Source organism: Prionailurus bengalensis, unplaced genomic scaffold, assembly GCF_016509475.1.
Source record: "Prionailurus bengalensis isolate Pbe53 unplaced genomic scaffold, Fcat_Pben_1.1_paternal_pri Un_scaffold_51, whole genome shotgun sequence".
Lineage (NCBI taxonomy): Eukaryota > Metazoa > Chordata > Mammalia > Carnivora > Felidae > Prionailurus > Prionailurus bengalensis.
The window spans coordinates 322-14,482 of record NW_025091155.1 but is presented as its reverse complement, the minus strand read 5'-3'; the positions used below and the strand labels follow the sequence as shown (position 1 = coordinate 14,482).

General features: G+C 46.2%; 1 long non-coding RNA gene across 1 annotated transcript; it reads right to left on the bottom strand.

Annotated features, from left to right (window-relative positions):
- Positions 1 to 209: 209 nt before the first annotated feature.
- Positions 210 to 10,823, bottom strand: LOC122478338. Its single transcript, XR_006295946.1, has 7 exons — positions 10,765 to 10,823; positions 10,278 to 10,302; positions 9,625 to 9,686; positions 9,135 to 9,165; positions 5,994 to 6,065; positions 746 to 868; positions 210 to 358 (listed from the first exon to the last, which is right to left on the bottom strand). It is a non-coding gene; the product is annotated as an uncharacterized LOC122478338 (long non-coding RNA).
- Positions 10,824 to 14,161: the final 3,338 nt, after the last annotated feature.

The window sequence follows — 14,161 nt, the reverse complement described above, 5'->3', positions numbered from 1 at the left end:
CCCTGGAGTGGCGCGGAACTGCAGGGCTCTTCCTCTGTGCTGTCTGGAGTAACTTGAGTTGGTGGGCGGGGCCGCAGTCAGACCTGATGTCTGCCCCCAGCCCACCGCTGAGGCCACAGTCAGACTGGCCTGTACCTTATCTCCCCCTCTCCCAGGAGCAGGACTCACTGTGGAGTGGTGTGGCCTCTGTCTGGGCTACTTGCACACTGCCAGGCTTGTGGTGCTGCTTCGATGGGATCTGGCGTATTAGCCGGGGTGGGTCTGCAAGGTGCACAGGGGCGGGAGGTGCAGGCTCAGCTCGCTTTGCCTTCGGTGGTCCGCTTTGGAGGGGCCTAGTGGCAACGGGAGGGAGGCAGACCTGTCGGAGGGATGGATCCGCATAAGCACAGCATTGGGTGTTTGCGGGTGCAAGCAAGTTCCGTGACGGGAACTGGCTCCCTTTGGGATTTTGGCTGGGGGGTGGGCGAGGGAGATGGCGCTTCGGGCGCCTTTGTTCCCCGCCAAGCTGAGCTCTGTTGTCCGGGGCTCAACAACTCTCCCTCCCGCTCTCCGAGCATAGCAATTGACTTATAACATTCCAGATGTTAAGTCCCACTGGCTGTCAGAACACACTCCATCCGGCCCCTCCGCTTTTGCAAGCCAGACTCAGGGGCTCCTCCTTGCCGGGTGTGCTGGCTGCCCCTCCACCGCTCTGGCTCCCTCCCGCCAATACGTGTAGCGCGCACCGCCTCTCCACCCTTCCTACCCTCTTCCGTGGGCCTCTCGTCTATGCTTGGCTCCGGAGAGTCTGTTCTGCTAGGCTTCTGGTGGTTATTGGGGTAAATTAGGCAGATGTGGGTGGAATCTAAGCGATCAGCAACCAATCCTTCTGAAATACAAGCAATTATCAGGGAATACTATGAAAAATTATAGGCCAACAAACGGGACAACCCGGAAGAAATGGACAAATTCCTCAGCACCCACACACTTCCAAAACTCAAACAGGAAGAAATAGAAAACTTGAACAGACCCATAACCAGCGAAGAAATTGGATCAGTTATCAAAAATCTCCCAACAAATAAGAGTCCAGGACCAGATGGCTTCCCTTGGGGAATTCTATCAGCCATTTAAAGCAGAGATAATATCTATCCTTCTCAAGCTGTCCCAAAATATAGAAAGGGGAAGGAAAGCTTCCAGACTCATTCTATGAAGCCAGCATCACTTTGATTCCCAAACCAGACAGAGACGCAGCAAACAAAGAGAACTACAGGCCAATATCCCTGATGCATATGGATGCAAAAATTCTCAACAGGATACTAGCAAATCGAATTCAACAGCGTACAAAAAGAATTATTCACCATGATCAAGTGGGATTCGTTCCTGGGCTGCAGGGCTGGTTCAACATTTGCAAATGAATCAATGGGATACATCACATTAATAAAAGAAAAGATACGAACCATATGGTCCTGTCAATCGACGCAGAAAAAGCATTTGACAAAACCAGCATGCTTTCTTAATAAAGAAAAACCTTGAGAAAGTTGGGACAGAAGGAACATACTTAAACATCCTAAAAGCTATTTATGAAAAGCTGACAGCTAATATCATCCTCGATGGGGAAAAACTGAGAGCTTTCCCCCTGAGATCGGGAACACCACAGGGATGTCCACTCTCACCACTGTCGTTTAACATAGTGTTGGAAGTGCTAGCATCAGCAATCAGACAACAAAAGGAAATCAATGGCATCCAAATTGGCAAAGATGAAGTCAAGCTTTCACTTTTTGCAGATGACATGATATTCTACATGGAAAACCCAACAGACTCCACCAAAAGCCTGCTAGAACTGACACATGAATTCAGCCAAGTCGCAGGATAGAAAATTAATGTACAGAAATCAGTTGCATTGTTATACACTAATAATGAAGCAACAGAAAGACAAATAAAGTGACTGATTTCTTTCACAATGGCACCAAGAATCATACAATTCCTAGGAATTAACCTAACCAAAGATGTCAAAGATCTGTATGCTGAAAACTATAGAATGCTTATGAAGGAAATTGAAGACGATACAAAGAAATGGAAAAACATTCCATGCTGATGGATTGGAAGAATAAAGTTGTTAAAATGTCAATACTACCCAAAGCAATCTACATATTCAAAGCAATTCCAATCAAAATTGCACCAGCATTCTTCTCCAAGCTAGAACAAGCAATCCTAAAATTTGTATGGAACCACAAAAGACCCCGAATAGCCAAAGTAATATTGAAGAAGAACACCGAAGCGGGAGGCATCACAATCCCAGACTTTAGCCTCTACTACAAAACTGTAATCATCAAGACAGTATGGTATTGGCACGAAAACAGACACATAGACCGATGGAATAGGATAGAGACTCCAGAATTGGACCCACAAATGTATGGCCAACTCATCTTTGACAAAGCAGGAAAGAATATCCAATGGAAAAAAGACAGTCTCTTTAACAAATGGTGCTGGGAGAACTGGACAGCGACATGCAGAAGAATGAAACTAGAGAACTGTCTTACACCATTCACAAAAATAAACTCAGAATGGATAAAGGACCTGAATGTGAGACAGGAAACCGTCAACACCCTAGAGGAGTAAGCAGGAAAAAACCGCTCTGAAGTCAGCTGCAGCAATTTCTTCCTTGACACATCTCCAAAGGCAAGGGAATTAAAAGCACAAATGAACTATTGGGGCCTCATCAAGATGAAAAGCTTCTACACTGCAAAGGAAACAGTCAACAAAACTAAAAGGCAACCGATGGAATAGGAAAAGATATTTGCAAATGACATATCAGACAAAGGGCTAGTTTCCAAAATCCATACAGAACTCCCCAAACTCCACACCCAACAAACACATTCTCCAGCGAAGAAGTGGGCAGAAGACGTGAATAGACACTTTTCCAAAGAAGACATCCAGATGGCCAACAGGCACATGAAAAGATACTCAATGCCACCACTCCTCATCAGGGAAATACAAATCAAAACCACACTGAGATACCACCTCACGACAGTCAGAGTGGCTAAAGTGAACACATCCAGAGACCTCTATAGAATGCTGGACAGGATGCGGGGAAATGGGAATCCTCTTGCACTGTTGGTGGGAATGCACACTGGTGCAGCCACTCTGGAAAACAGTGTGGAGGTTCCTCAAAAACGTAAAGATAGATCTACCCTATGACCCAGGAAGAACACTGCTAGGAATTACCCAAGGGATACAGGAGTGCTGATGCATAGGGGCACTTGTACCCCGATGTTTCTAGCAGCACTTTCAACAATAGCCAAATTATGGAAAGAGCCTAAATGTCCATCAACTGGTGAATGGATAAAGAAACTGTGGTTTATATACACAGTGGAATACTACTTGGCAATGAGAAAGAATGAAATATGACCTTTTGTAGCAACGTGGATGGAACTGGAGAGTGTTACGCTAAGTGAAATAAGTTATCCAGAGAAAGACAGATACCATATGTTTTACTCTTATGTGGATCCTGAGAAACTTAACAGAAGACTATGGGGGAGGGGAAGGAAAAAAAAGTTAGAGAGGGAGGGAGTCAAACCATAAGAGACCCTTTAAAACTGAGGATAAACTGAGAGTTGATGGAGGGTGGGAGGGAGGGGAAAGTGGGTGATGGGCTTTGAGGAGGGCACCTTTCGGGATGAGCACTGGGTGTTGTATGGAAACCAATTTGACAATGAATTTCATCTTTAAAAAAGAAAAGACTCCACCAAACAACTGCTAGAACCGTTACATGAATTCAGCAAAGTCACAGGATATGAAACCAATGTACAGAAATCAATTGCATTCTATACACCAATAATGAAGCAGAAGGAAGAGAAATTAAGGAATCTGTCCCATTAACGATTGCATCCCAAACCATAAGATACATAGGAAGAAACGTATCCAAGGAGGTAAAAGATCTGTACGCTAAAAAGTATTGAGAGCTGATGAAGAAATTGAAGAAGACACAAAGAATTGGAATGGCATTCCACGCTCATGGATTGGAAGAAAAAATACTGTTCAAACGTTGATACTCCCCAAAGCAATCTACAGCCTCAATGCAGTCCCTATCAAGTAACATTAGCATTCTCCACAGAGCTAGAACAAACAATTCTAAAATATGTATGGAACCAGAGAAGACCCCGAATAGTTCAAGTGATGTTGAAAAAGAAAACCAAACATGGAAGCATCACAATTCCAGACCTCAAGCTATGTTACAAAGCTATAATCACTAAGAGAGTATGGTACTGGCACGAACACAGAGACATACATGAATGGAACAGAATAGAGAACCCAGAAATGGACTCACAAGTGTATAGCCAAGTCATCTTTGACAAAAGAGGACAGAATATCCAATGGAAAAAGACAGTCTCTTCAGCAAATGGTATTGGGAAAACAGGATAGTGACATGCAGAAGAATGCAATGGGACCGCTTACCTACTATACACAAAAATGAACTCAAAATGGATGAAAGAGCTACATGTGAGACAGAAAACCATCACAATCCTAGAGGAGAAAACAGGCAACAACCTCTTGACCTCAGCCACAGCAACATCTTGATAGACATGTTTCAGGAGAGAAAGGAAACAAAAGCCAACAACAAAAACAAAACAAACAAACAAAAACAAAACTCTTGGGACCTCATCAAGATGAAAAAAAGCTTCTGCACGGCAACGGAAACAACCAACAAAACTGGTGGAATCAGAGAAGGTATTTGCAAAGGACATATCAGATAAAGGGTTAGTTTCCAACATCTGTAAAGAACTAGCAGACTCAACACCCAAAAAACAAGGAATTCAGGGAAGAAATGGTCAAAAGACATGAACAGACGTTTTTCCCAAGAAGACAACCAGACGGCTAACAGACACATGAAAAGAGGCTCAACAGCAGTCATCATCAGGGCAATACAAATCAAAAGCAGAATGAGATACCACCTCACACCGTCAGCATGGCTCAAATTAACAACGCAGGTAACAATAGATGTTGGCGAGGATGCGGAGAAGGGGGAACACTTTTGCCTGTTGGTGGGAATGCAAACTAGTGCAGCCACTCCGGAAAATAGTATGGAGGTCTGCAAAAAAATTACAAAGAGAGCTACCCTATGTCCTAGCAATTGCATGATTAGATATTTATCCAAAGGATACGGGAGTGCTGACTCAAAGGGGCACATGCACCCCAGTGTTTATAATGGCACTGTCAATAATAGCCAAATTATGGAAGGAGCCAAGGTGTCCAGTGACTGATGAATGGATAAGGAATATATAGATATATATATATCTGTCTATATATAGATACCTATTTTTATATCTATATCTATATCTATCTATCTATCTATCTATCTATCTATCTATCTATCTATCTATCTACATAGAATAGAATATTATTCCATGATCCAAAAGAATGAAATCTTGCCTTTTGCAACAACGTGGATGCAACTAGAATGTGTTATGGTAAGCAAATTAAGTCAGTCAGAGAAAGACAAATATCATATGATTTCACTCATGTGTGGAATCTAACAAAACAGATGAACATAGGAGAATGGAAGGAAAAATAAGGTAAAAACAGAGATGAAGACAGTCCATAAGTGACTGATTAACTCTTCACACACTGAGGGTTGTTGGAAGGGTGTTGGGTAGAGGGATGTACTAAATAGGTGATGAGCATTAGGGAGGGCACTTGGTGCGGATGACCACTGGGTGTTCTATGGAAGTGATAAGTCACTAAATTCTATTACTGAAACCATTATTACACTATATGTTAACCAACTTGGTTTAAAAAAAAAACTTTAAAAAGATGGTTACAGACAGAGTACATTTAAAGCCCAGAGGGAGAACACATCTATTCTATTAAAAGACGCTACTATTATATTAAAAGAACAAAACAAGGCTTCGCACATCCTTGCTTTGTCTTTCTGATTTCATACCTCCCATTCTAAGTCTACAAAGCAGCAGGTATAAGCCAGCTGTTCCCAGAAACCCTCTCCCATTGATTCCTACCTGAGTGCAGTTCCCTATCTGACGACTATTCATCATCGGTTCCAGAGTCAGACAGGCTCTCCAACACCCAATCTTTAGAGACACAAGCATGAGCAAGCAGGTTATTAGAGACAGGGGCTCCACCATTCCTGCAACTCCCTGTGAGGCCATGCTGGCTCAGCCGGCATCACTTGCCCTTCCTCTGGGTCCTCAGACCTTCCCTGGGCTTGGCAAAGGCAGAGCCCTTCCACAAGGCATTGACCACAGTTGCAAACCTTCAAGCAAGAGAAAGGATCCCCCTTCATCTGGTACTTCCCCAGCTGCAGTGGATCACGATAGCTCTCACCCACGCAAGAAGGTGCCACCTGCGCAACCTGACATTCCAACTGTTACAGACAGACATAGGGTTTGGCGGGTTCCACGAGCAGACCCTGTGCCCGGCTCAGAGCAGCTGCCCAGAAGAACCCTCTGTGAGGGTGGAAATGTTCTGCGTTGTAAACATGCGTCTGCCGGGCACCAGAAACGTGGCTAGGGCGGCTAATGGCTATGTGGCAAGTGGCTGCTGCCCTGGATAGCACAGCTTTAGGATGTACACATGAGGAAGACGTGACCTCCCAGTCCTGGAGGTTTCTGCAGAGGAGCTTGCTGGCCTGAGCTGACCATTCCTTGGTAGGTTCTCCCTGGGCTCATGCGTATGTGGCAGCCACTGCGTGAAGCCCTGGGGACACTTAGAATGGAAGGTCAACACCCAGGTCATAGGGGAATCCCAGCAGGGGCACATTATAAACAGAGTGAAGAGCATGACACCCCCACACTCATGCTGGGTGTAATCAGAGCGGCGGGGCAGAGGGGGAGTACCTCACTGTCTTCAGGAGCCCACCCTTCTCATTCTGATCTGGACCAGTGCCTGGGCAGACAGCTAGCATAGTGTGGGGCCCAACAGGCCTGGGTGAGCTGAGGAGGGACCTTTCTGCCCCTAAACTAGTTCCCAGCCCAAGGCTGTGAACAGCAGGCGCTTATTGGGGCCAAACATGGGCTGCCTAGGGCTGAGCCCCTGGGGGACGAGCAATGACAGAGAGGCTGTCGGTGCCCTTGCAGTGACCATCCAGAGCTATGGCTCCTGTGCCCGTGAGTGGAAGGAAGGTCAGAGACAGTATTTGGACCTGTCAGTTCCCATACCTTTCAGACAAACTCTCACACTGATGTCCTCGGGCCAGGAAAGAGCACAGCAAGGACCACCTCCACTCTGGGATCAGCCCCCACCACTTTGCTGAGCTCCCTGTGCACTGGAGCCTGTGCCCCTCTCACCTCCTCTGCAACTAGAATGTTCTACAGCTGCCCTGGTCACATGGGATGAGATCCCTTTTGTATGAATGTGTTTCCAGCCAGACAACCCTTGGCCAATAGTGTGTAGACAAGGACTGGCTGTCAGGTGATGGCCAGAAGCAGGTGAAAAGTGAAAACTGGTCCCTCCTGGCCAGGTGGATCAGGCCTGGAAACGTACTTGTGTCTGGCCTGACCCTGGTTCCATCCCTGCTGGCGTGTCCCAGGTGGGAGAACAGGAGACCTGACTCCATTGTCTGCTCCTCCCCAGTGTCCACCAATGAAAGTGTCTGGTAGGTGGAGAAGAGGCTGGCACAGGAAGGACGCCCTTCTCCCCAGGCTTTTAGGAAGATGTCCATACGGTACCCTCACCCGGCATGGCGGCTCGTCCTGCCTCATCCCACCCAGAAGGAGCCCAAATGTCATCCTCGGTGAGGACAAGGCTGGGCCCAGGTGCTGATGCTACACTGATTCAAATAATCCTGCCACCGTGGTGTCCCCTCCCACCCTCACATAGCCTGGATGTCCTTCGTGTCTTCCCTCTGCAACCCCTCAATATTTCCCGCTTAACATCTAGTCCAAGACCCTGGACCGTGCTCTCACCCTTTCAAGCTGAAGTATTTGAAGGAGCAAGGATCCTTAGAGCCTGGCTGCTGGTTTCATTCCTGCATTTGACCACACACAGCAGGCATTATCTTCCACACCCCTGGGACACTAAGAGCTTGAAAGAAAGGATTTCTAGAAGCTGGAGGATCCTCTTCTCAGATGCCCTCCAGAACTGGGTGTGGCATATGCCTGCACCAGGGGCCACCTGCCCCAGCCCTCCAGCTAAGAGGGGGAGGATTCCTTCTCAGGCTCCTTGAATCTCCTTTTTAGAAAGGATAGGAGGGGCAGGAAGGCAGTAACCCTGGGGCAGTTATCCCTTTACTGCTGAAGTATGATGGAGCACGGACTCTGTGATCACTCTAGTCTCAGCACTGGCGGGTGCCCCACACAAGGAGGATCAGGAGCAAGGACTGAAATTATTACTGATGACAACCTCAGCCTAGAAATTCAGGGTCTGCCTCAGAAAGTAGAGGCGTGAGAGAAAGTGCTAGGAATTGGGGGTTAAAGGGCCTCGTCTCCCCATCCAGCCCCCATCCCCACAGCCCGTGCCAACCCCTCCATAATTCATCACTTCCATAAGCTTCCTTTCCTCAGAGGCCAATTAGATACCATTAGGGCTCCTTCTCCTTAATCAGGATCGATCCAAGTGCCCTGAAGGCAATGAAACAGCCTCCTCAGAGTTGAGGTCTACCTTGAACTGAAGTCTTGATTCACAGAATCCTATGGATTCTGAAAACATATTTCCTGTTCAGAATCCTGTGAATGTTTTCCTGGCTATTAATAGGACTTTTTTCAGCCTAAACAAGCTATATTTGGTGTATAATATACTAACTATATTTAAATTGTCCGTATTTATATCCTTTGACCTACAGACACACATCATGAAGCTCGGTGATGGGATTTTTCTTATGAATGGCAAAGTTCACACCAGCAACTGTGCTCTTTAGGGACATGTTAATCTAGAGGAACATAAACTTCTCACACAGAGACCACATACAAGCACATACATGCTCACTTCACACACTTGTCAGTTCACAAAGAGACTCACCCAGTCTCCACGCACAGAAACTCACTACCTGAATGCCACACGAGTGCCTGTAAACACATGAACATGGTTTACCCTTCGACAAATCGCTTTGTGACTACGTCTGTGATCCTCCTTTCAATGGAAACCCAAAATCAGAAGCACTCCCCTGACTAAAGACAGCAAATGATTGATTCCTGAATACCTACCATTCTCCATGGTTCCAGAGACCACAGGAAACTATAGAAAAGAAAACAGCATAAGGGTAAGAAGGTGAGTCACACTGATTGCACCACTCTTTAGCTCTTGGTGATATTAGGATCCAATAGGGAACACAGTGGTTGAGTCAAAGGCCACAAAAGCAAACGAATAGGATGCCTGTCAGAAGTTATATATTCTGGGGGATGTGTCTCTCAAGTTCACTTAGTATAGAGACTCTAAAATTCTTCACCCAAGCAGGGAAAATTGCTTCTGATAAAATTAATCCTAACACACTATTTATCACCAGGTTTGGCACTGCCACTGGTAAATGTCCCCCTCACCAATAACAGTTGGCAAGAGACAAGCACTCACCACTCTCTCCGCCAAGGAAAGTAACAATATCATCTACCATGTATAATGTCAAATCTACAACAGAAGTTGATTGGAAAGACACTAAGAAAGTAATTGTGTTCCTCAAGGGAAGACAGGCCAGCTCACCTCACCAACAGCCTGGTGCGTCCTTACAGGAAAAGCCCACATCTTTTCCTCCACAGGGACACCTAGAAGGACACAGTACACACATCAGGACATTGTTAGTACTGCTCAAGAAAGCTCAGGGACTTATCCTTGATAGGAACATGGGCAGAGCATAGGGCGGATTTCCTTACCTGCATGGACAGAAGGTTACTGCTGAGCCACACTCAGCAATAATCATTGAAATGTGCAGTAGGAGGGGTTTTTTCAGAATGTAGACATTGGTTATTGTGCAGTGTCAGTGGCACATATCTCCTGGGGCAAGACACATCTCTCGCTGTCTCTCCTCCCTCTGTGTCTCTCTCTCTGTCTCTCTACTGAATGTGTGTGTCTCATTCTCTTAGTGTGTTTCCCTGTCTCCTTCCCTGTCTCTCAGTTTCTGTCTGACTCAGCAATACACACACACACACACAGTGAATACATTGTCTTTGTCACACTGTATACATGGACACAGGTTTTCCCCTGGGCAATCTGTCTTTTCCCCACACCCTCAAGCCTCTGTCCTACAGGGAACCTGGAGTCAGGGTAGCTCTCCAGACTGATGCCAGGAGGAATATCCCAACTTCCTGACCACATAGATTATTTCATCAGCAGGGGACTGATTCCAAAGTACATACCATATTCTGTTTGTCCCGCGGCAACCTGAATGTAGAGAAAAGAAACACCATCAGGGTCAGACCATGATGAACATGCATTGCACTGGTCTTTGGTTCTCCTCTGGAATTTAGGAAACCAGATGCAGACAGTGCTTGAGTCAAAGGTCCCCAAAAACAAATGAATAGGATGCCTATCTGAAGTTGTTTTTCCTGGGGATGTGTCTCTGAAGACCATTCAGGGTGCCAACTACAAACTCCTCACCCAAGCAGGAAAAATTGATGCTCAGGAAAGATCCTATGACACTGTTTCTTAGCAGGATTGGCATTGCCAGTGGTTAATGTCCTCTGGATCAAGTTACAGTTGGCAAGAGACAACCACTTACCAATCTCCCTACCACGGAATTGAATGCTATCATGTAAAATGTACATAGTCCTATGGCACCGAATATGACTGGAGATACACTAAGTAATCAACGTGTCTTCCATAGGCAAAGACAGGCAAGTTCACCTCAGCAACACCTTGGTGTCTCCTGACAGGAACGGCCCACACATTTTCCTCCTTACAAGCACCTAGAGGCATAAAGAATACATGTCAGTACGTTGTCGGTAATGCTCAAGAATACCGCAGGGAGTGATCCTTGATAAGAAAATGCGCCACAGCATATGGAGGCTTTGGTGCCTGCATGGACTGAATGTCACTGCTGACCACACTCAGCTGTATTTCTTGAAGTGTGCACTATGAGGAGCTTTTGGAGAAAGTCGACATTGGCCATTGTGCAGTGTCAGTGGCACATATCACCTGGGGAAACTCACATCTCTCTCTCTCTCTCTCTCTCTCTCTCACTCTCTCTCTCTCTCTCTTTTTTCAATATGTCTCTTTCTTTTTTTTAATTTTTTTTTGTTTTTTCAACGTTGTTTATTTTGGGACAGAGAGATCCGAGCATGAACAGGGGAGGGGCAGAGAGAGAGGGAGACACAGAATCGGAAACAAGCTCCAGGCTCTGAGCCATCAGCCCAGAGCCTGACGCGGGGCTCGAACTCCGGGACCGCGAGATCGTCACCTGGCTGAAGTCGGACGCTTAACCGACTGCGCCACTCAGGCGCCCCTGTCTGTCTCTTTCTGTATGTGCCTCTGTCTCTCTGTCTGTGAGGCTCTCAAGTAAACACACGCACGCACACGCACACACACACACACATACACACTCACAGTTACACTGCATACAGACACATACAGAACAACACCAAGACTCATGCACAGAGCATCACTCTGCAATCAAGGAATACATTATCTTTCTCATACTGTGGAAACATGGACATAGTTTTCACTTAGGACTTCAGTCACACCCCCCACACACACGTGGCCTAAGACGTCCCAGGTCTCTGGAATCAGGGTGGCTCTCCAGATTGAACACAATAAGTATGTCCCACCTACATCAACATGTAAATGTTTTCCTCAGCAAGAAACTGTTTCCAGAATACGTACCTTCTTCTCGAGCTCCTATGGCCACCTGAATGTTAGGAAAGAAAACACCATCAGGGTGAGATCACGATATACAGTATTTGCACCACTCTTGAGTTCTCTTCGTGACTTTAGGATACAAGATGGGACACAGTGGTTGAGTCAAAGGCCACACAAGCAAATGAATAAGATGCCTGTATGATGTTGTTTTCCCTGGGGATGTGTCTAAAGAACACTTAAGATGCAGAGTGCAAAATTCTTCCCCCAAGGAGGGAATATTGCTGCGAACAAAAAAGATCCTTTGACACTGTCTCTTACCATGCTTGGCACTGCCAGTGGTCAGTGTCCCCCTGGCCAAGGTTACAGTTGGCAAGAGGCAAGCACTCCCCACTCTCCCCACCAGGGAAAGTAACAATATCATCTAAAATGTACACCATCATATTTAGAACAGAAGTTGATTGGAAAGACACTAAGAAAGCACTTGTATGCCTCAGGGAAGGACAGGCAAGCTCACCTCTGCAACAGTCTTTTGCCTCCTTACTGTAACGGACTGCAGCTTTTTCTCCACAGTGACTCCTAAAAGGACACAGAAAACAGGTCAGTACATTGTTGGTGCTGCTCAAGAATAACTCAGGGACTGTTCTGTGAAATGAATATGGGCCAGGCCATACAGAGGTTTTGGTAACCTGCATGGACTGCGTGTGACTGCTGAGCCTCACTCAGCAATAATCTTTGAAGTCTGCAGTAGGAGGAGTTTGCTGAGACACTAAACATCAGACATTGTGCAGTGTCAGTGGCACATATCTCCCGGGGAAACACGCATTCTCTCTCTCTCTCTCTTACCTCTCTCTCTCTCTCTCTCTCTCTCTCTCTCTCTCTCTATCTCTCGTGTGTCTCATTCTCTTTGTAAGTTTCCCTGTCTCTTTCTCTGTCCCTCAGGTTCTGCCTCTCTCAAACACACTTGTGCGTCCACACACACACACACACACACACACACACCCCACACACTGATTATATTGTCTTCCTCACACTCTAAAAATGGACATAGGTTTCCCCTGGGAAATCTGTCATTTCTCCACACCCTCAAGCCCCTGTCCTACCAGAACCCTGGCTTCAGGGTAGCTCTCCAGACTGATGCCATCAGGAATGCCCCAGCTTCCTGAACATATAGATTCTTTCATCAGCAGGAGACAGATTCCAAAATACATACCATATTCCATTGCTCTCTTGATGACCTGAATGTAGAGAAAGGAAACAACACCAGGGTGAGATCATGATATAAACTCATAGCACTGCACATTGGTTCTCCCCTTGATTTTAGGAAACCAAATAGCACACAGTGCTTGAGTCAAAGGTCCCCAAAAGCAAATGAATAGTATGCCTGTAAAAAGTTTTTTTTCCCCTGGGATGTATGTGCCAAGACCACTTAGGATGGCGACTCTAAAATTCTTCACCCAAGCTGGAAAAGTTGCTGCTGCGAAAAAAGATCCTAGGACACTGTTTGTTACCAGGTTTGCCACTGCCAGTGGTCAATGTCCCCCTGACCAAGGTTTCAGTTGGCAAGAGGCAACCACTCACCACTGTCCCCATCAGGGAAAGTAACAGTATCCTCGAAAATGTAGACTGTCATATGTACAACAGAAGTTGATTGGAAAGCCTCTAAGACAGCACTTGTGTTCCTCAGGGAAAGACAGGCAAGCTCACCTCAGCCACAGCCTGCTGCCTCCTTTCAGGAAAGGGCCGCCGCTCTTCCTCCTTAGGGACCCCTAGAAGGACACAGAATACACGTCAGTACCTTGTTGGTCCTCCTCAAGAATAACTCAAGGACTGCTGCTTGATATGAACATGGGCCAGAGCATACGGAGGCTTTGGTTACCTGCATAGACTGAATGTGACTGCTGAGCCACACTCAGCTGTATTCCTTGAAGTGTGCAGTATGAGGAGTTTTTTGAGAATGTAGATACTGGTCATTGTGCAGTGTCAGTGTCACATATTTCCTGGGCAAACCCACATCTCTCTCTCTCTCTCTCTCTTTTAATGTTACTGTCTCTTTCTGTGTGTGTTTCTGTGTCTCTGTCTCTGAGTCTCTGAAGCAAACACACACACACACAAACACACAATCACACGACATAGATACACAAACAGAACAACCCCAAGACTCATGCACACAGAATCACTCCGCACTCAAGGAATACATTATCTTTCTCATAGTGTAGAAACATGGACATAGTTTTTCACCTGGGACATTGGTCTTTCCCCCCCATCCTTGGACTAAGTCCTCCCAGGACTCTGGAATCAGGGTAGGTCTCCAGACTGAAGACAACAAGAATGCCCACCTAATCACCATCTAAACATTTTCCTCAGCAAGAAACTGTTTCCAGAATACATACCTTTCTCCCGTGCTCCTACGGCCACCTGAATGTTCGGAAGGAAAACACCATCAGGG